Here is a 20,801-nt window from a genome sequence, read left to right as displayed (position 1 = left end):
ACTCCCTCACTGTGTACTGCTATCGTACTACTATTTACTACGATGTATTTCTTCTGATATGGATTATTCTTTTATTTTGATTGCTATTTTTATATTTTTCTGTCTTGACATTTATAGTGTATTCTGTGTGTACTTCTGTATTCTATTCTATCAATATTATCTTTATTATTGAACTGGATGTGCCGTCACGTTATTGTTGAAAAGAAAATGTAGCAGGTCTTTGTATTGTAATGTGTCTGCTATCGGAGCCATCTGGAAAATGTCTATCATTGTTTTTTAGTCCAGAATATGAAGAAGACATACATTTTGTATATTTCTCTGTGTATCAAGTATTTATCAGTCAGTTTCATATTATATTGTCTCTGTAATATAATTTCACAGTGTGAACAGTATTCAAATATATTGATATCAAGTTTTATACAATGTATTTATTTGTTTGGTTTCTGCCAAATCATAGCCAGCCACACTCTGCATGCAAGCTTGTACCATCATCACAAATCAGTAGGTAAACCAATCAATCAATGAATCAAGAAACCACACCATGTCATCTGGTACATCTCAGATAACATCATTATCTCTGTTTTAAACTGTCCATCCCATGTCATCATCTCTATCTCATCATCTCAAGTCATTTATACTCCACTTACATCTAGTAATCTATTGATCTCTATTCATCTCTACTAATCTCCTCATTAGACTCACTATGACACTGTGCAACTCATAAACACATTTCACTATTATATTGTTAAAAAATGTAAAGGATGGCTGGTTCACTGTTTGAGTCAAGCCCAGCCATTGTTTAAATGCTGATGCTTATGAATTTGTTGAGTCAGTGATGTTGAATCTTCTGATGTAGCATTAACTCTAACTCTGATTAGTGTTGTTATGATCGTAATACTCCTCATCAGGTCTGATCAGTATCATTGATAACTAATCCATCATCACGGCATATTGCTTAACATGAATGTAATAATGGGTTCTACTGGGATCGAAGGGAAGGTGAAATCTGTCGTCAGCAGAATAAACCTTCCATTCCCAGAGACTCTCTGGTGTCTGTGTGTTCCATTACCCTGCTCTACAGTGTACACTAGGGGAAAGAGAACGGGTGGGGTCTGGGATGAGAGAGGGAGGAGGGAGAGAAGGGAGACTGGAGTGGATAGGTTGAATGAAGGGAAATAGAGAGGGGATGGGGAGGAGAGGGAGGTGGAGAGAGAAGGTGGGGTTAGGGGGAGTGAGAGATTACAGATCTCTCGCTGGAACCAGGGAGTGTGATGGTCTTGGGTTAGCTGGGGTCGTTTATGGGTCAGATCCACACACCATAGATTACCTCTGCTTTTTTATGCATTGGAAATAGTAACAACTGTTTCAAACCACTAAATACAACAACAACAAAAACATGCAAAAAAACCCCACTTGGGTCAAGTATGTGAAATACTTTTAATAATTGATGTGTGGTTGATTTTGTTTACCCAGCATGGAGTTTGTACCTAAATGACTATTCCATTGTATCCAGCATGGTAATCTGCTGCTGAAGTATGAAGAACGTTGACAATTTGACCCAGCAGGTCTGCCTCAGAGTCCCATGGTAAACCAAATCACACAGCTGCTCCTCCTCAGTCAGCCCTGTAACAGACAAATTATGCCATCTGTTGGCCAATGCATGAACTACAACCCTGTATGGAATTTGTATTTTCTGAACTACATGAACTGATTGTGAAACAGGAAAGAAGCAGCATTCATTGTTTAGTTGCAAAGGTTTGCGAGTCAGCCATCCAATACCAGAACATAATAAATCAATGTGTGTCAATGAAAACCATTCTTCGTTATTTTTCCAGGTAAACAAATGCAAAGCAAGGGTATGGTTTCACAGTGATTATGGTCAAGTTTCGGCCGAGAACTTTAAGAGAACGTTATACCCACCCTTTTACGAACCAATCAAATCGCGATGCTAGGTGTAAGTGCCCGCCCATTTCGGGTTCTTCCAAGTACCTGGACCAATCAACGAACGCCTCGGTGTATTCAGCCATTTTGTATGAAAATCAAGGAAATCTGCCGCCGCTCCAGAGACCTGTGGATTATATCGAACGATGGAAGGGTGAGTGAAAAATATGTAGTTTTATGTCGAAAAGAAACGGAAATAATCTAACCGTAGTTTGACTATTTATATATTTTTTGATATATAGCTATGTTATGCAATATGTTTAGTAGTAGTTTAGCGTTTAGTTTGAGACGAGATGATGCTTGAGACTTTCAACAAGGCTAGCTAGTTAGCATTGTCTGCGCGTGAGCGTGTCCGGAAGGGATGCGAACTAGTTGAAGTTAAGACTTTTAATAAGGGTTGTTTATTTTTTAAACTTATTATATTGCAAATAACAGAAAAAACGCTAGTTGCAGTTTTTTTCCATGTAGACGAAAGTAACCACCTTTAAAGTATTGCCAAATTTAGTTTAAAAAAAACGCCCATCTTGAATCAACGTGTCTTTGTAACGTTAGCTAGTTTCCGCATTCCATATGTGCGCTCGTGTTTGTGGAAGGCGAATGTTGTGTGTTCAGGATTAGGGTAATTCTTCCAATTCTATGGCTATTAGCTGCTCAGGGGACATTTCAATTCAACGAGGTGAACTAACGCAAACTTTTCTTGAGTCAATGCAGTTTCTAGCTAGCTATGAACTTCCATAAAGTTAGTAACTAAACTTCCTCTTTCCTCCTCCATTTCCTTCTCTCCTCTCTTTTCCCCCCTTTGTTTCAACAGACACAAGTTAGATGCTGATCTGTATCCTATGGGACCTGGCTACGTCACAGACATAGAGTAAGTCTCCTGATAGATTTTACATTTACAATCAATCAAAAATGTAATGTAAAATGTTGATTGAGTGATTTACTGATTGGTTGATCTTTTAGGAAAATGCATCCTGCCCTCTTTGGAGTAACTCAAATGAGTAACCCTCCTTTTCTCTCTCTCCCCAGTGTTTCAGTGGGTACCAAGGTAGGTGTCTTCATTCACAATTTAATTCCTTGTTTTTTCTCTCTGTCTTCTGTGCTAAAACGTTGGTTAAAGTCTCTCCTCTGTGGCTGTGTCTCTGAGTGCTGTTAGCATGAGTGTCTTGTGTCTCTGGCTGGAACAGTAGCTGTATTGTAGAGAGATGGAGTGAGGCTGCTGGGCCACTCCAGACATGAGCACCATTGACTGACTGACACAGAGCAGCTTCATTAACTGTAGTCTGGCTGAGCAAGACCATCTGTCTGACAGACTATTCCTCTCCAGCCATTACTCTGTTAATACATTTACCCGGGTCGTATTTGTTGGTACATGTAGCAAGACGTTTTGCAACAGAAAATGGAAACAAGTTTGTTATTGGGCATGTTCAGGGTTTTCTTCGGTTGGTGCTTAGTCAATACAACCCAGCTAGGCCTGTCTCTGTCTCCATGGTGTATGTGGTTATGATCATTGTGAATGTTCCTTTCTCTTCCAGAGGGGATCTGATGAACTCTTCTCCTCCTACATCATGACCCCAGGTGTGTGTGTAGCTGATGGTTAATCAGAATTTTCTCTGTTGTTCTCTAGTAGTTAATGGTAATGTGTCTGGTAATCAGAATGTTCTATGTTGTTCTCTAGTATCTGATGTTAATGTCTGGTAATCAGAATGTTCTGTGCTGTTCTCTAGTAGTTAATGGTGCTAAGAGTAGGAAGTTACATTAAAAAGGTGTCTGTGTTTGTAGCCAACGGTAATGACAGTAAGAAGTTCAAAGGTGAGATGCGGAGCCCCAGTGCTCCATCGCGTGTCATCCACCTGCGCCAGCTGCCTGGGGACATCCAGGATTCTGAGGTCATCAGCATGGGAATGCCCTTTGGGAAGGTCACCAACCTTCTGATGATGAAGGGAAAGAACCAGGTACACGGGCACACTACAGATCCTCTACCCTAAAGGTGTTCACATACACTACAGATCCTCTACCCTAAAGGTGTTCACATACACTACAGATCCTCTACCCTGAAGGTGTTCACACACACACACTACATATCCTCTACTCTAAAGGTGTTCACACACACACTACATATCCTCTACCCTAAAGGTGTTCACACACACACTACAGATCCTCTACCCTGAAGGTGGTTCACACACACACTACATATCCTCTACCCTAAGGTGTTCACACACACACTACACTATCATCACCCTAAAGGTGTTCACACACACACCACAGATCCTTTACCCTAAAGGTGTTCACACACACACTACAGATCCTCTACCCTAAAGGTGTCACACACACGCTACAGATCCTCTACCCTGAAGGTGTTCACCACACACTACATATCCTCTACCCTAAAGGTGTTCACACACACGCTACCGATCCTCTACCCTGAAGGTGTTCACACACACATACAGATCCTCTACCCTAAAGGGGTTCACACCACCACAGATCCTTTACCAAAGGTGTTCACACACACACGCTACAGATCCTCTACCCTGAAGGTGTTCACACACACACTACAGATCCTCTACCTAAAGGTGTTGCACACACACGCTACAGATCCTCTACCACTAAAGGGGTTCACACACACCACAGATCCTTTACCCTAAAGGTGTTCACACACACCACAGATCCTTTACCCTAAAGGTGTTCCACACACGCTACAGATCCTCTACCCTAAAGGGGTTCACACACACGCTACAGATCCTCTACCCTAAAGGTGTTCACACACACACTACAGATCCTCTACCCTAAAGGGGTTCACACACACGCTACAGATCCTCTACCCTAAAGGTGTTCACACACACACTACAGATTCCTCTACCCTAAAGGGGTTCACACACACTACAGATCCTCTACCCTGAAGGGGTTCACACACACCACAGATCCTCTACCCTAAAGGGGTTCACACACACGCTACAGATCCTCTACCCTGAAGGTGTTCACACACACCACAGATCCTCTACCCTGAAGGTGTTCACACACACACTACAGATCCTTTACCCTAAAGGTGTTCACACACACACTACAGATCCTGCTACCCTAAAGGTGTTCACACACGCTACAGATCCTCTACCCTGAAGGTGTTCACACACACACTACAGATCCTTTACCCTAAAGGTGTTCACACACACACTACAGATCCTCTACCCTAAAGGTGTTCACACACGCTACAGATCCTCTACCCTAAAGTGTTCACACACACGCTACAGATCCTCTACCCTAAAGGTGTTCACACACACGCTACAGATCCTCTCCCCTAAAGGTGTTCACACACGCTACAGATCCTCTACCCTAAAGGTGTTCACACACACGCTACAGATCCTCTACCCTAAAGGTGTTCACACACCGCTACAGATCCTCTACCCTAAAGGGGTTCACACACACGCTACAGATCCTCTACCCTAAAGGGGTTCACACACCGCTACAGATCCTCTACCCTAAAGGGGTTCACACACACACTACAGATCCTCTACCCTAAAGGGGTTCACACACACACTACAGATACTCTACCCTAAAGGTGTTCACACACACACGCTACAGAGCCTCTACCCTAAAGGGGTTCACACACGCTACAGATTAGAGGTCGACCGATTATGATTTTTCAATCCCGATTATTGAGGACCAAAACAGCCGATATCATTAATCGGCCAATTTTTTTATTTATTTATTTGTAATATTGACAATTAACAACAATACTGAATGAACACTTTTTTTTATTTTAACTTAATGTAATACATCAATAAAATCTATTAGTCTCAAATAAATATCAACATGTTCAATTTGGTTTAAATATGCAAACACAGTGTTGGAGAGAAAGGACAAATGCAATATGTGCCAAGTAAAAAAGCTAATATTTAAGTTCCTTGCTCAGAACATGAGAACATATGAAAGCTGGTGTTCAATATTCCCAGTTAAGAAGTTTTAGGTTGTAGTTATTATTGGAAATATGACGCGTGGACTATTTCTCTCTATACCATTTGTATTTCCTACCTTTGCCTATTGGATGTTCTTATAGGCACTATAGTATTGCCAGCCTAATCTCGGGAGTTGATAGGCTTGATGTCCTAAACAGCGCTGTGCCTCAAGCATTGCTAAGAGTTGCTGGCAAAACACTGTAAAGTGCTGTTTGAATGAATGCTTACGAGCCTGCTGCTGCCCTCCCACCGCTCAAACTGCTCTATCAAATATCAAATCATAGACTTAATTATAATAAACACAGAAATACGAGCCTTTGGTCATCAATATGGTCAAGCTGTAAACTATAATTTCGAAACAAAACTTTTATTCTTTTAGTGAAGTACGAACCGTTCTGTATTTTATCGAACGGGTGGCAACCCTAAGTATAAATATTGTTGTTTACATTGCACAACCTTCAATGTTATGTCATAATTATATCACCCGTTTGGAAAAGTTGAAGTAGGCTGTGATTCGATGATAAATTAACAGGCACCGCATTGATTATATGCAACGCAGGACAAGCTTGTTAACCTAGTAATATCATCAACCATGTGTAGTTAACTAGTGATTATGTTAAGATTGATTGTTTTTTATAAGATAAGTTTAATGCAAGCTAGAAACTTACCTTGGCTCATTGCTGCAACAAGGTCCTTTTGATGCTGCACTTGCGTAACAGGTGGTCAGCCTGCCACGCAGTCTCCTCGTGGATTGCAATGTAATCAGCCATAATCGGCATCCAAAAAGGCCGATTACCGATTGTTCTGAAAACTTGAAATTGACCCTAACTAATGCCGATTTTAATCGGTCGACCTCTACAACAGATCCACTATCCTAAAGGTGTTCACACACATACAGATCCTCTACTCTAAAGGGGTTCACACTCAGGAACACATACATGGTGTCCACACACACCTTCCCTGGCTGATCTTTTGTGTGTGTGTGTAGGCGTTCCTGGAGATGAACACCGTGGACCAGGCTCAGACCATGGTGAACTACTACGCTACGGTCACCCCCCTCATCAGACAGCAGCCCGTATTCATGCAGTACAGCAACCACAAGGAACTCAAGACCGACAACTCACCTAACCAAGTGGTAGTGCCATTGACCCATACCAATACGAGACTCACTAACTTGTATGTCTGTAGCACATTTGTAAAGAGGTTACAGAGGTTACAGCATAGTGCCCACAGTACAATGTAATAACAGTGTGTGTGTGTGTGTGTGTGTGCCCCGCCCCAGAGAGTCCAGGCAGCACTGCAGGCGGTGAATGCTGTCCAGGGTGGCACCATGTTGGGCTCTACCATGTCCGGTATGGGGGGTGGGATGGGCGCTACCATGTCAGTTGGAGGGGGAGAGATGGGAGCCAGAGGCATGGCCACCCAGAGCCCTGTCCTTAGAGTCATAGTAGAAAACCTCTTCTACCCCGTCACACTGGAAGTCCTGCACCAGGTACGCACACTCCACCAGTGTTTCTTAGTCATGAGTGTGTTCAAATGGTTTTCTTTTGCTTGTTGTCAAAATGCCTGCAGCAGGGATGTAACTGTGTGTGTTCTCCCCTGTAGATCTTCTCTAAGTATGGGTCTGTTCTGAAGATCATCACCTTCACTAAGAACAACCTAGTTCCAGGCTCTGGTCCAATACGCTGACCCCCATGACGGCACAGCACACCCCAAATGGTACACACACCCCCCAATAAACCTCTGATTTCTCCATCTCTCTCTCTCTGCCGTCTCCAGATGGTCAGAACATCAATACTAGATGCTGTAAATGGACTTGCCTGACCTTCCACACACCCCTAATCCCTCTGTGTCTCTGCAGTCTCTAGACGGTCAGAACATCTATAACGGCTGCTGTACTCTGAGGGTGAGTTTCTCCAAGCTGACCAGCCTCAACGCTGAAGTTTACCAACGATAAGAGCCGTGACTACACCCAGACCTGACCTTTCTACTGGAGAGCAACACAACCCTCAGCCTGGAATGGACCAGCACGCGATGGCTGCTGCAGCCTTCGGTAACACACACACGTTAGACCAGTGTTTCTCAAACTTTTTTTTGTACCAGGAGATAGCACGTAGCTACCAGGCTGCTCTTCTGGAGACTGTCAAACTGACACTGAAATTAGACTCATGTCTTTTTTCCCTCTCTCTTTCTCTCCCACCTTCTATCTCTTTCCAGGGTCTCCAGGTCTGATCTCAGCGTCTCCTTATGGACACGGATTCCCCCAGGCCTTCACTCTACAGCAGGCTGCAGTACATCCTCACGTTAAACACAGTCAGCTGGTTCACTCTACCTGTAGCCTCCTACAAACCTGTTCTTACTCCGTTTATTACATAGCTATTACTACATTGTCAAATCATCGGTCGGTCTACTCCAGCTGCACAGCTTGGCCCCGGTGCTTGAGATAACGTGTGTGTTTCTTTGTGTGTCTAGGTCTGTCTATGCCCGGTGCCTTGGCGTCATTCGGTATGGGTCCAGGGGGCATGGCCGCTAGTCGTCTCGGCCTGCAAGCCCTCGGCGGTGGAGGAGGACAAGCTGGCGTCCTATTGGTCAGCAACCTCAACCCAGAGGTCAGGACTGTTACTACCCACACACTCTTTCTCTCACCCACAAGCACACCAGTATACATCCTTTCTCTATTGTACAAGCACACCAGTATACATCCTTTCTCTATCGTACAAGCACACCAGTATACATCCTTTCTCTCACCCACAAGCACACCAGTATACATCCTTTCTCTATTGTACAAGCACACCAGTATACATCCTTTCTCTATTGTACAAGCACACCAGTATACATCCTTTCTCTATCGTACAAGCACACCAGTATACATCCTTTCTCTATCGTACAAGCACACCAGTATACATCCTTTCTCTATCGTACAAGCACACCAGTATACATCCTTTCTCTATCGTACAAGCACACCAGTATACATCCTTTCTCTATCGTACAAGCACACCAGTATACATCCTTTCTCTATCGTACAAGCACACCAGTATACATCCTTTCTCTATTGTACAAGCACACCAGTATACATCCTTTCTCTTTCGTACAAGCACATCAGTATACATCCTTTCTCTATTGTACAAGCACACCAGTATACATCCTTTCTCTATCGTACAAGCACACCAGTATACATCCTTTCTCTATCGTACAAGCACACCAGTATACATCCTTTCTCTATTGTACAAGCACACCAGTATACATCCTTTCTCTATCGTACAAGCACACCAGTATACATCCTTCTCTATCGTACAAGCACACCAGTATACATCCTTTCTCTATCGTACAAGCACACCAGTATACATCCTTTCTCTATCGTACAAGCACACCAGTATACATCCTTTCTCTATTGTACAAGCACACCAGTATACATCCTTTCTCTATCGTACAAGCACACCAGTATACATCCTTTCTCTATTGTACAAGCACACCAGTATACATCCTTTCTCTATCGTACAAGCACACCAGTATACATCCTTTCTCTATTGTACAAGCACACCAGTATACATCCTTTCTCTATCGTACAAGCACACCAGTATACATCCTTTCTCTATCGTACAAGCACACCAGTATACATCCTTTCTCTATCGTACAAGCACACCAGTATACATTCTTTCTCTATCGTACAAGCACACCAGTATACATCCTTCTCTATCGTACAAGCACACCAGTATACATCTCTTTCTCTCGTACAAGCACACCAGTACATCCTTTCTCTATCGTACAAGCACACCAGTATACATCCTTTCTCTATCGTACAAGCACACCTATACATCCTTTCTCTATCGTACAAGCACACCAGTATACATCCTTTCTCTATTGTACAAGCACACCAGTATACATCCTTTCTCTATTGTCACACACCAGTATACATCCTTTCTCTATCGTACAAGCACACCAGTATACATCCTTTCTCTATCGTACAAGCACACCAGTATACATCCTTTCTCTATCGTACAAGCACACCAGTATACATCCTTTCTCTATCGTACAAGCACACCAGTATACATCCTTTCTCTATTGTACAAGCACACCAGTATACATCCTTTCTCTATCGTACAAGCACACCAGTATACATCCTTTCTCTATTGTACAAGCACACCAGTATACATCCTTTCTCTATCGTACAAGCACACCAGTATACATCCTTTCTCTATTGTACAAGCACACCAGTATACATCCTTTCTCTATCGTACAAGCACACCAGTATACATCCTTTCTCTATCGTACAAGCACACCATAGTAAACTTTTCCTCTGAGCCCTTTAAATGGGTGTGTCTCCACGGTTTAGAACTAACAGTTTTCTGTTATCTTCCATTTCATGGCTTCCTTTTTGTCTATTCTTGAGTTGCTGGAGACACAATAATCCTTATATAGAGACACCCCCCATGTTATTGTACTGTATTATCTGACCTGTACTGTTGCATTGTTAATCTCTCTTTTCTCCTCCTAGTGTTGCCATAGTCACAGTGTTTTAATTTAGACACTGTGTTTACTGACCTTGTTTTTTTCTTCTTTACCTCCTTTCTTTTATTCTCTCTCCTTCCCCATCTCATCCTGCTCTTTGCCCTTTATAAAAACTCACTCCTATGCCAACTCTTTCTTCTCATCATTCTCCCTCTATCTATCTCTGTCTTTCTCTCCCTCTCTTTCTCTCCCTCTCTTTCTCCTCCATGTGATCCTCCCGTGGACCTCTTGGCTGCTGACTGCTGGACTCCATCCCTCCATCCCTGACTCCACTCTCCTCCTCCACTTTACCCCTGTCCCCTCCCTCTTTCTCTCTCCCCCTCCCTGGTTCCTCTACCTCCCCCTGCTGTTTATAAAGAGCGTTACACCAAACTGCCTCTTTATTCTCTTTGGTATGTTATCAGCCTTTCGTTTCCCTTTATGACTTTAGGTTTTTACATTTACCTACTGTTACCAATAATATTATATCATCACTGTACCTTTGACTGTACCTACCTCATTCAGTCTTCATTTACCCTTATATTGACCTAAATATATACTTTTTATTATTTTATCATTCTTTAATCTGTTTCACTTAATATATTATTTAATTACCCAACTGGTACTGAATCTATCTGTTACCTGGGCTGGTTTTTCATGTTGTGGTTCTGTCTGTCTGTGAATCAGAAATCCAAGCTCTCCTTTACATGAATCAGTCGTTTTCATTTCAATGGCCAGAAACTGAGTAGTGGTGGTGATATAGAACCTGTGGTCTGGGCATTACAGTAGTCTAGTCTGTCTGCTGTTGATCAAGACCATCACATTACAACACTGACATTACAACTAAGTCTCTTCAGGAAAATGCATCTGGTTTGGAGTGTGTGCTGTGTTTTTAACCTGTGTGTGTTCTTCAGGTGTGTTATGGCGACGTGATGAGAGTTAAGATTCTGTTCAAATAAGAAGGACAACGGCTCTGGTCCAGATGGCTGATGGCACACAGGCTCAGCTAGGTCCTGTGTGTATGGGACCGTTGAGTCTGTGTGTTATTGAGTAGGCACGTGTGGTTCTGGTGTTTGACGGTCTGTGTTCTCTTCAGCGATGAGCCACCTGAACGGGGTGCGTCTCCATGGCCGGTCTCTACGTGTCTCCATGTCTAAACACACCACCGTACAGCTGCCCAGAGAAGGTATGTACACACACTACCATGTCTAAACACACAGCTGCCCAGAGAAGGTATGTACACACACTACCATGTCCTAAACACACCACCGTACAGCTGCCAGAGGAGAGGTATGTACACACACTACCATGTTCAAACACACAGCTGCCCCGAGAAGGTATGTACACACACTACCAGGTCTAAAACCCACAGCTGCCCAGAGAGAAGGTATGTAAACACACGACCATGTCTAAAACACACAGCTGCCCAGAGAGAAGGTATGTACACACACGACCATGTCTAAACACACAGCTGCCCAGAGAGAAGGTATGTACCACACACGACCATGTCTAAACACACAGCTGCCTCAGAGAGATGGTATGTACACACACTACCATGTCTACACACACAGCTGCCCAGAGAGAAAGTATGTACACACCACTACTACCATGTCTAAACACACAGCTGCCCAGAGAGAAGGTATGTACACACACTACCATGTTCTAAACACACAGCTGCCCAGAGAGAAGGTATGGGCCGTCTAACATCCACTAATGTTGTGTCATGACATGTTCTACTCTATCCTATTCAAGGCCATGAGGACCAGGGGTTGACTAAGGACTATGCCACCTCTCCTCTCCACCGTTTTAAGAAGCCTGGCTCCAAAAACTACAACAACATCTACCCTCCCTCTGGCACACTGCACCTCTCCAACATACCGTACGTACACACACACAACATCCCCTTTATGTTTGAAAGTGTCCTATTGCTTTCTCTGCTAATGCTTTCTCTTTCTCTCTCTAGTCCTGCAGTAGGAGAGGAGGATCTGAAGGCACTGTTCAGCAGTTCAGGAGCTTCAGTCACGGCCTTCAAGTTCTTCCAGTAAGTCTCAACATCCAACTACACTTTTATGACATCACTACCTAATGATCAAATCAAACTTTATTTGTCACATGCGCCGAATACAACAAGTGTAGACCTGGGCCTTCCCTGTAGCTCAGTTGGTAGAGCATGGTGTTTGCAAGCATGTGTTTGCAACGCCAGGGTTGTGGGTTCGATTCCCACGGGGGGCCAGCACAGAAAAAAGAAAAAAATGAAATGTATGCATTCCACTACTGTAAGTCGCTCTGGATAAGAGCGTCTGCTAAATGACTAAATGTAAATGTAGACTTTACCGTGAAATGCTTACTTACAAGCCCTTAACCCAACAGTGCAGTTCAAGAAGAGTTAAGAAAATATTTACTAAGTAGACTAAAATAAAAGTAACACAATAACGAGGTTATATACAGGGGGCACCGTCAGTGTGGGGGGGTACAGGGTTAGTTGAGGTAATTGATGTGCTTGTCTTTATGGCGTCTTTACCTAATGATGTAATCGTCTTTGTGGCATCACTACCTGACAATGTTAAGGTCTTTATGATTTCACTACCCAATGGTGGAATGGTCTTTATCACATCGCTACCTGATGATGTTTTTGACTTTATGGCATCACTACCTGATGTAATGGGGAATCCTCTTTCCTGGTGTGCATAGGAAGGACCGTAAGATGGCTCTGATCCAGATGAGCTCAGTGGAGGAAGCTGTTGAGAGTCTCATCGAGTTCCACAACCATGACCTGGGAGACAACCACCACCTCAGAGTGTCTTTCTCCAAATCTACCATCTAACACAATCACTCACACACACACAGCTGTAACTACAGAGTATAGACCAAACCTGTTTATCAGAATGCCTTCCACGTCGTTTGTATGTCAAGTCTTATTCCACACGACACACTTAATCATTCCTTTATACTTTTTTAAGTTTTATCATTTTTACACAATTATTTACATTTACTATGGATATAATCGGTTCATATTTTATTTTAGTAGTTCGACTTCTATGGAAGGAAACTCACAGAACTCTCCAAGATGCACATCTAGTATTTCTGTTTCTACACTCTGCAGAATGCACATCTAGTCTTTCTGTTTCTAGATTACAATGTTTTATTTTTTTCCATTTCATATACTTAAAAAAAGAAAAATCCATTGATTAATGTTTTCTGTTTCTACTGTCTGTCCTTGGGATTTTCACCACTAGTCATATTGATCTAACAAAATGCCTTTCCGCAACAGTCTAGTGCCTTAACCAGACCAGCCGGCTAGCCTTTCCATGCTATTACATTGGTTTTATATGATTAGACTCTCAAAAAAGCTTTTTCTTTGAACATCAACAATTTGAGTTGAATTATATGGCTGTGGTCTTCCCTTTTGATTTCTAGATGTACACTATGCATTCCATTTCTATTTTTGTAACCTGGTAGTTCTATACTCTATCATTTTCATACCGTGTACTGTTTGATATCTACCGGTCACTGTGCCTCAAGTCTTAATTCTTGCTCCAGACGGTGCTACTTAAAATCATGCAGCATTGAGTCTTTAGTGCCTACTTCACCCCTAATATTTTACAGATACACACATGAAATACTCAAATTTATTTCACACAGCCTTAGATATTTAGTGCCTACAACACAAACGTATTTATTACCTTTGTTCTGGCACTGACTGTCTATATATGGCTTTTGCTATAGATTCTTCTGTAGCATAAACTGTTTCGTGTAGCTATTGATGGTTGATGTTATTGAGGACCAAAGTACCTACCACCCCTTCTACTAAAAGACAACGTTCTAAACTCTCTTTTCTCCCATTGGTTTGATTCTATGGTCCAAATTGAAAGACCGCTTCTAGGGATTTGATTTTGTTTTCATTTTATACCTAATCTGTCGGCCATTAGATCTAAAAATAGTAATTTTGAGTGAGTTATACCTTGAATTTGTGATATTTGGTTTCTTGTCCCATTTCTGTTAATTACAGTTAATTCCTCTATGTTGTAGAGTACTTTAAGCATGAATATATACTGTATGTTGACCTAGTTGATGATATCACAGTGGATAGCTGTGAGGTAGTTCTGTATTCCTCTCCTGGTAACGGTTGTCGCTTTTATTTTCCATTATGGTTTTATTGGGGTCAGGGGTCAGCAGGATGTGATATCATGAAGCAGGGGGAGGGTTTTTGTCTGTCTATATTTAGTGTTTTTGTACCACAGTGATTTGGATTGTACCACAGATTCCATTTCATTCCAACATGTATATTTTGATATATAGTTAACAAACGTTGATTCCAACATGTATATTTTGATATAAAGGTAATGCCAGCTTTCTCTGGAGGGCTGTAAAGATGAGTTTTGTATCACAAAGAAATTAAACTTAATGGAACACAGCCTTGTGTTTTTGATGTTTGCTGATTTCCAAATGGCCCCCTAGTCTCAAGGCACTACCCCCGGCCCCTACTCCCTATAGGCACACTTGTAGATCTGAATAGATTTGAGAGGTTTAAGCAAGCTTCTTTGCCTTCTGATAGGCTTGGGAATGACCCTCTCACTGGTTAATCCCTGTATGGCCACTTGGTGGAGCCATGTGTAGGGATACAGTATACATCACTGTATCCAGGAAAATATGGCACTAGGTGGAGCCATCTCTCGCTCTGACTTTGTCCCCACTGACACAGAAGTGACTATCTTGTGATTATTTCTCTGGCTGTCCCACTGCTACGAAGATGACTTTACCTTGTGATTATCTCCCTGACTCTGTCCCCACTGCAACAGAGGCGACTTTTTCGCCAATTAGATAGGATTAAATGCATAGAAATAAATTGAATAGAACATGCGAATCATGACTTGAACTACTGTTCTATTCATTCTATTCTATGCATTTAATCCTATCCGATAACCGAAATCCAGATAGTCACCAGGGCCGTTTTTCTAAAGTTAACGATCTCTGTGACATCACCTTTGTGTCATTTTCTTGTAATTTTACTTAGAGGACATTGCTTTGGTGACGGTGCGTTCTGTTCAGACCTCATGTCCCCCTTACAACCGTAGGGGTCTGGTGGTGGTGATGAAATAGTAGTAATTTCCCACCCACACACTGTTGAATTTTCTTCAATATACAGTACCAGTCAAAAGTTTGGACAGACCTACTCATTCAAGGGTTTTTATTTTTATTATCTACATTGTAGAATAGTAGTGAAGACATCACAACTATTAAATGACATATGGAATCATATAGTAACCAAAAAAAGTGAGATTCTCATATATGTTTGAGATTCTTCAAAGTAGCCACCCTTTGCCTTGATGACAGCTTTGCATTCTCTCAACCAGCTTCACCTAGAATGTTTTTCCAACAGTCTTGAAGGAGTTCCCACATATGCTGAGCACTTGTTGGCTGCTTTTCCTTCACTCTGCGCTCCAACTCATCCCAAACCATCTCAATTGGGTTGAGGTTGGGTGATAGTGGAGGCCAGGTCATCTTATGCAGCACTCCATCACTCCTTGGTCAAATAGCCCTTACACACTTGGAGGTGTGTTGGGTCATTGTTCTATTGAAAAACAATGATAGTCTCACTAAGTGCAACCCAGATGGGATGTCGTATTGCTGTAGAATGCTGTGGTAGCCATGCTGGTTAAGTGTGCCTTGAATACTAAATAAATCACAGACAGTGTCACCAGCAAGCCACCATCACACCTCCTCCCTGCTCACGGTGGGAACCACACATGCAGAGATAATCTGTTCACCTACTCTGCGTCTGACAAAAACACAGCGGTTGGAACCATAAATCTCAAATTTGGACTCATCGGACCAAAGCACAGATTTCCACCGGTCTAATGTCCATTGCTCGTGTTTCTTGGCCCAAACAAGTCTCTTCTTATTGGTGTCCTTTAGTAGGGGTTTCTTTGAAATTCGACCATGAAGGCCTGATTCATGCAGTCTCTGAACAGTTGATGTTGAGATGTGTCTGTTACTTGAACTCTGTGAAGCATTTATTTGGGCTGCAATTTCTGAGGCTGGTAACTCTAATGAACTTATCCTCTGCAGCAGAGTTAACTCTGGGTTTTCCTTTCCTATGGTGGTCCTCATGAGAGCCAGTTTTCATCATAGCGCTTGATGGTTTTGCGACTGCACTTGAAGAAACTTTCAAAGTTCTTGACATTTTCCGGATTTACTGACCATATCTTAAAGTATGATGGACTGTCGTTTCTCTTTGCTTATTTGAGCTGTTCTTGCCATAAAATGGACTTGGTCGTTACCAAATAGGGCTATCTTCTGTATACCACCCCGACCTTGTCACAACACAAGTGATTGCCTCAAATGCATTAAGAAGGAAAGAAATTCCACAAATGAACTTTTAAACAAGGCATACCTCATGAAGCTGGTTGAGGAGAATGCAAGAGTGTGCAAAGCTGTCAATCAAGGCAAAGGGTGGTCTACTTTGAAGAATCTCAAATGTAAAATATATTTTGATTTTGTTTAACACTTTTTTGGTTACTACATGATTCCATATGTGTTATTTCACAGTTTTGATGTCTCCACTATTATTCTACAATGTAGAAAATAGTACAAATAAAGAAAAACCCTGGAATGAGTAGGTGCGTCCCAAACGTTTGACTGGTACTATATATATATATATTTTAGAACTGCCCTTGTAAAAAAAAAAAAAAATCTGTCATTATCCTGGATATGAAGCGGGCCAGTAACCGAGGGTTGCCAATTCAGATCCCAGGGCTCATGGGGGAATATCTGCAGGGAGTGAGCAGACAGCCGGAGGGCTGCTGGCAGTGGTCTCTATCCCATGTCCTACATACTGCCTTACGCCCTTGAGCAGGCACTTAAGCTCACACAGCTCCAGGGTTGCTCAACCCTGTTCTGCTCATGTATTGGGTTGGGTAGAGCATCTACAAGCTACTTCATCCTCCTGCATGTGTGTTTAACATGCACAGCTCCAGACCGGCAGAGAGATGGGAGAGGAGTGAGACAGAAGACTAGGAGGGAGGGGTAGAGGAGGGACGAGAGGTGTGTGTTTAAACATGTTCGCTCCAGGCAGCCACCTTATGAATATTCAGTCAGACAGTCAGACAACAATGCAGCTGGTCTGGGTTGTGTTGTGTGTAGAATGGTTAGTTTATTATAAATTTATTAGGTTATGATGGTTAGAATGGTTCGTTTATTATTAATTTATTTAGGTTTTGATGGTTAGAGTTTATTATTCTTTATTTAGGTTATGATAGTTAGAATGGTTAGTTTATTATTATTAATTTAGGTTATGATGGTTAGAATGGTTAGTTTTATTATTAATTAATTTAGGTTATGATGGTAGAATGGTTTAGTTTTATTATTCATTATTTAGGGTTAGATGGTAAGAATGGTTAGTTTATTATTAATTAATTTAGGTTATGATGGTTAGAATGGTAGTTTATTATTTAATTTATTAGGTTATGATGGTTATGAGGGGAAGTTTATTATCCATTTATTTAGGGTTATGATGGTTAGAATGGTTAGTTTATAAAAACATTTTCGGTTATGATGGTTAGATTATTCAAATCACATTTTATTGGTCACATACACATTAGCAGATGATATTGCGGATGTAGCGAAATGCTGTTATTCATTTAATTAGGTTATGATGGTTAGTTTATTATTCATTTAATTAGGTTATGATGGTTAGTTTATTATTCATTTATTTAGGTTATGATGGTTAGTTTATTATTCATTTAATTAGGTTATGATGGTTAGTTTATTATTCATTTATTTTGGTTATGATGGTTTGTTTATTATTCATTTATGATGGTTATGATTGGTTAGTTTATTATTCATTTATTTAGATTATGATGGTTAGTTTATTATTCATTTATTTAGGTTATGATGGTTAGTTTATTATTCATTTATTTAGGTTATGATGGTTGGTTTATTATTCAGTTATTTTGGTTATGATGGTTAGAATGGTTTATTACACAGAGCAGACCCAGTATGCCAGTAGATGTATTATTTTACAGCTGTATTTGGGTTATATTGGTTATGATGGGGGTATATATCTGTTCATAAAGATAAGTATTCTTACAATACTCTTAATATTTCGATTATATACATTCTTGCAGCACAGATGCACTACAATTATAACTACATTATTCTGGAACAGTACAAATGTAGTAATACCTTAATTGTACAATAAAGGTGTAGTAATAACTTGATTACACGACTTGATTTGTAAAGATGTAGTAACTGGATTGACAGTGATGTTCTAACCTAACACTGTCAGTATTATCCTAACCTGTCACGTCCTAACCAGTAAAAGTGGTTATTTGTCATTGTAGTTTGGTCAGGGCGTGGCAGGGGGTGTTTGTTTTGTGTGTTTTTGGTTTAGGTTCTATGTGTTCTATTTCTATGTTTAAATCTAGTTTTCTATTTCTATGTTGGTTTTTGGTAGGACCTCCAATTAGAGGCAGCTGGTTGTCGTTGTCTCTAATTGGAGGCCATATTTAGTTGAGGTTGTTTCACTTGTGTTTTGTGGGTGGTTATTTCCTGTATAGTCTGTGCACCTTATGGGACTGTTTCGTTGTTTGTTTCTTTTGTTTGTGTTATTTCTAATAAATTAAGAAGATGAGCACTTTACCCGCTGCGCCTTGGTCCAATCCTTACGACGCTTATGACATAACCCATGTTATGTATATGTGGATACATACAGTGTAATACAGCTGAACTAAGCGGCTTCAGAGCCGCGGGAGCAGTGAGTCAGACACTGTCCCCAGAGGTAAGAGACTGAGAGACTCCGCCAGCTCAGAGTGAGAGAGGGAGGGAGGGGAGAGGGAGGATGGGGAGAGGGAGGGAGGGAGAAAGAGGGAGGATGGGGAGAGGGAGAGAGAGAAGGAGGTGAAAACGAGCAGTGAGGAGATTCTGGCAGCAGCGGGAGCTGAGAATCAGATTCACCACGAGGAGTGTTGTCACCGTGAGAGACTGTTGGAAGGATCGCCACGTTATTCACTCTGTCGGTCTGTCTCTCTGCCAGTCTGTGTGTGTGTGTGTGTCTGCCAGTCTCTGTGTGTTGATCCGTAAAGAACATTGTGGAGTGTGGACCATGAAGCCAAATTGGATTTGACATACAAATCAGCAGAAACAGACAGAGAAGAGGCTAACTTGGGACGGGAGGAGTGTGATAGCTGGTGATCTGTGATAAAAACGAGCAGAAATAACAGGACCCAACCAACCACTCTCACTGAGGAAACGATAACCTGTCGTGGTTTATTGACCCGAACGAACATCTGAAGAATATTCAAATGGACCTCCCTTAATGAAGGGAGGTGTTCAGGATCAGATAGAAACTGGTCAGTACCGCAACATCTACCTTCGACACCAAAACAGGATATGTTAGTGAGGAAACTGGTCAGTACCGAAACATCTTAGAGGAACCTTCCAGCACCAAACATAATTTCTTACTGAAGAAAACTGCTCAGCACTGGAACATAACTCACTGGGGGAAAAAATCAGTATGGAACATGTCTCACTGAAGAAACTGTTCAGTACCAAAACAACTCCCTGAGGAAACTGTTACGAACCAATAGATCTCTTACTGAAGACAGTTCAGTCCCAGCGAGCTGAGGGGAGTCAGGATGTTCGGTCCCCAGACGACATTAAATCCAGATTGGATTTGGCTTCGCGTCTCTTTGTGGAGTGGAGGAGAGGAGTGGAGAGAAGAGGTTTCTATTTGTGCTGATAGTGTGTGATCGAAAGAGAGAGGACGACATCGTGAGATGGCTGATAATTCATCAACGCCAGTATTTATAGAAATACAGAAATATGTCAAATAATAACAATGTCTCATCACCGTAATCAATCATCAATGAACAGACAGTGGACTTAAGATAAATGCGTGGATTCAGGAGAATGAAAGTCACTAGTTTGGATGTCATATTCAGGGGAGCACAAGTTGTACGATGGGAGGACAAGTCTCAGACCCTGGCAAGAACATATACACTCTTCCTGTATTGATTGAGATTGAGTGATTTGCCCAACATGCAAGCGCAACAGGTTAGGTTTGGGCATGCTAGCGATTGGTTAAGGTAAGGTTAGCTTTAGGTATGCTAGCAAAGTGGTAAAGGTTCAGGATAAGGTTCGTAAACAAAAACACGCTAAAACAACACACCCTGGATTCAAACCGCATTACAAAGTCCTGGATTCAAAGTCCTGCACACTACGACCTCTACCAACCTGTTTCCACTAACAGGCTGGAACAATCGGAATGGACTGGGATCTTTGAATGCCCACACTGATTGAGACTGTCCATGCACTGGATATTCCAACTCAACTGTAAGCTAACATAACCAGCGAACACTACTGTGGAGGTGGATCTAACAAGTAGACTTCAAGTGGACACTATGATGTTGTGTGTAACTGGTT

At 41.8% G+C, this 20,801-nt stretch overlaps 1 long non-coding RNA gene and 1 pseudogene across 1 annotated transcript; one reads left to right on the top strand and one right to left on the bottom strand.

The window, feature by feature from the left end:
• Positions 1 to 1,418: 1,418 nt before the first annotated feature.
• Positions 1,419 to 2,026, bottom strand: LOC115179702 (uncharacterized). The gene is made up of 2 exons (XR_003872985.1): positions 1,921 to 2,026; positions 1,419 to 1,623 (listed from the first exon to the last, which is right to left on the bottom strand). It is a non-coding gene; the product is annotated as an uncharacterized LOC115179702 (long non-coding RNA).
• On the top strand, positions 2,009 to 14,793 carry LOC115179701 (polypyrimidine tract-binding protein 1-like; annotated as a pseudogene).
• The last annotated feature ends 6,008 nt before the right edge of the window (positions 14,794 to 20,801 follow it).

This window comes from Salmo trutta, chromosome 39 (assembly GCF_901001165.1).
Source record: "Salmo trutta chromosome 39, fSalTru1.1, whole genome shotgun sequence".
In the NCBI taxonomy this organism is placed as follows: domain Eukaryota; kingdom Metazoa; phylum Chordata; class Actinopteri; order Salmoniformes; family Salmonidae; genus Salmo; species Salmo trutta.
This window is presented reverse-complemented; position numbering and strand designations above follow the sequence as displayed.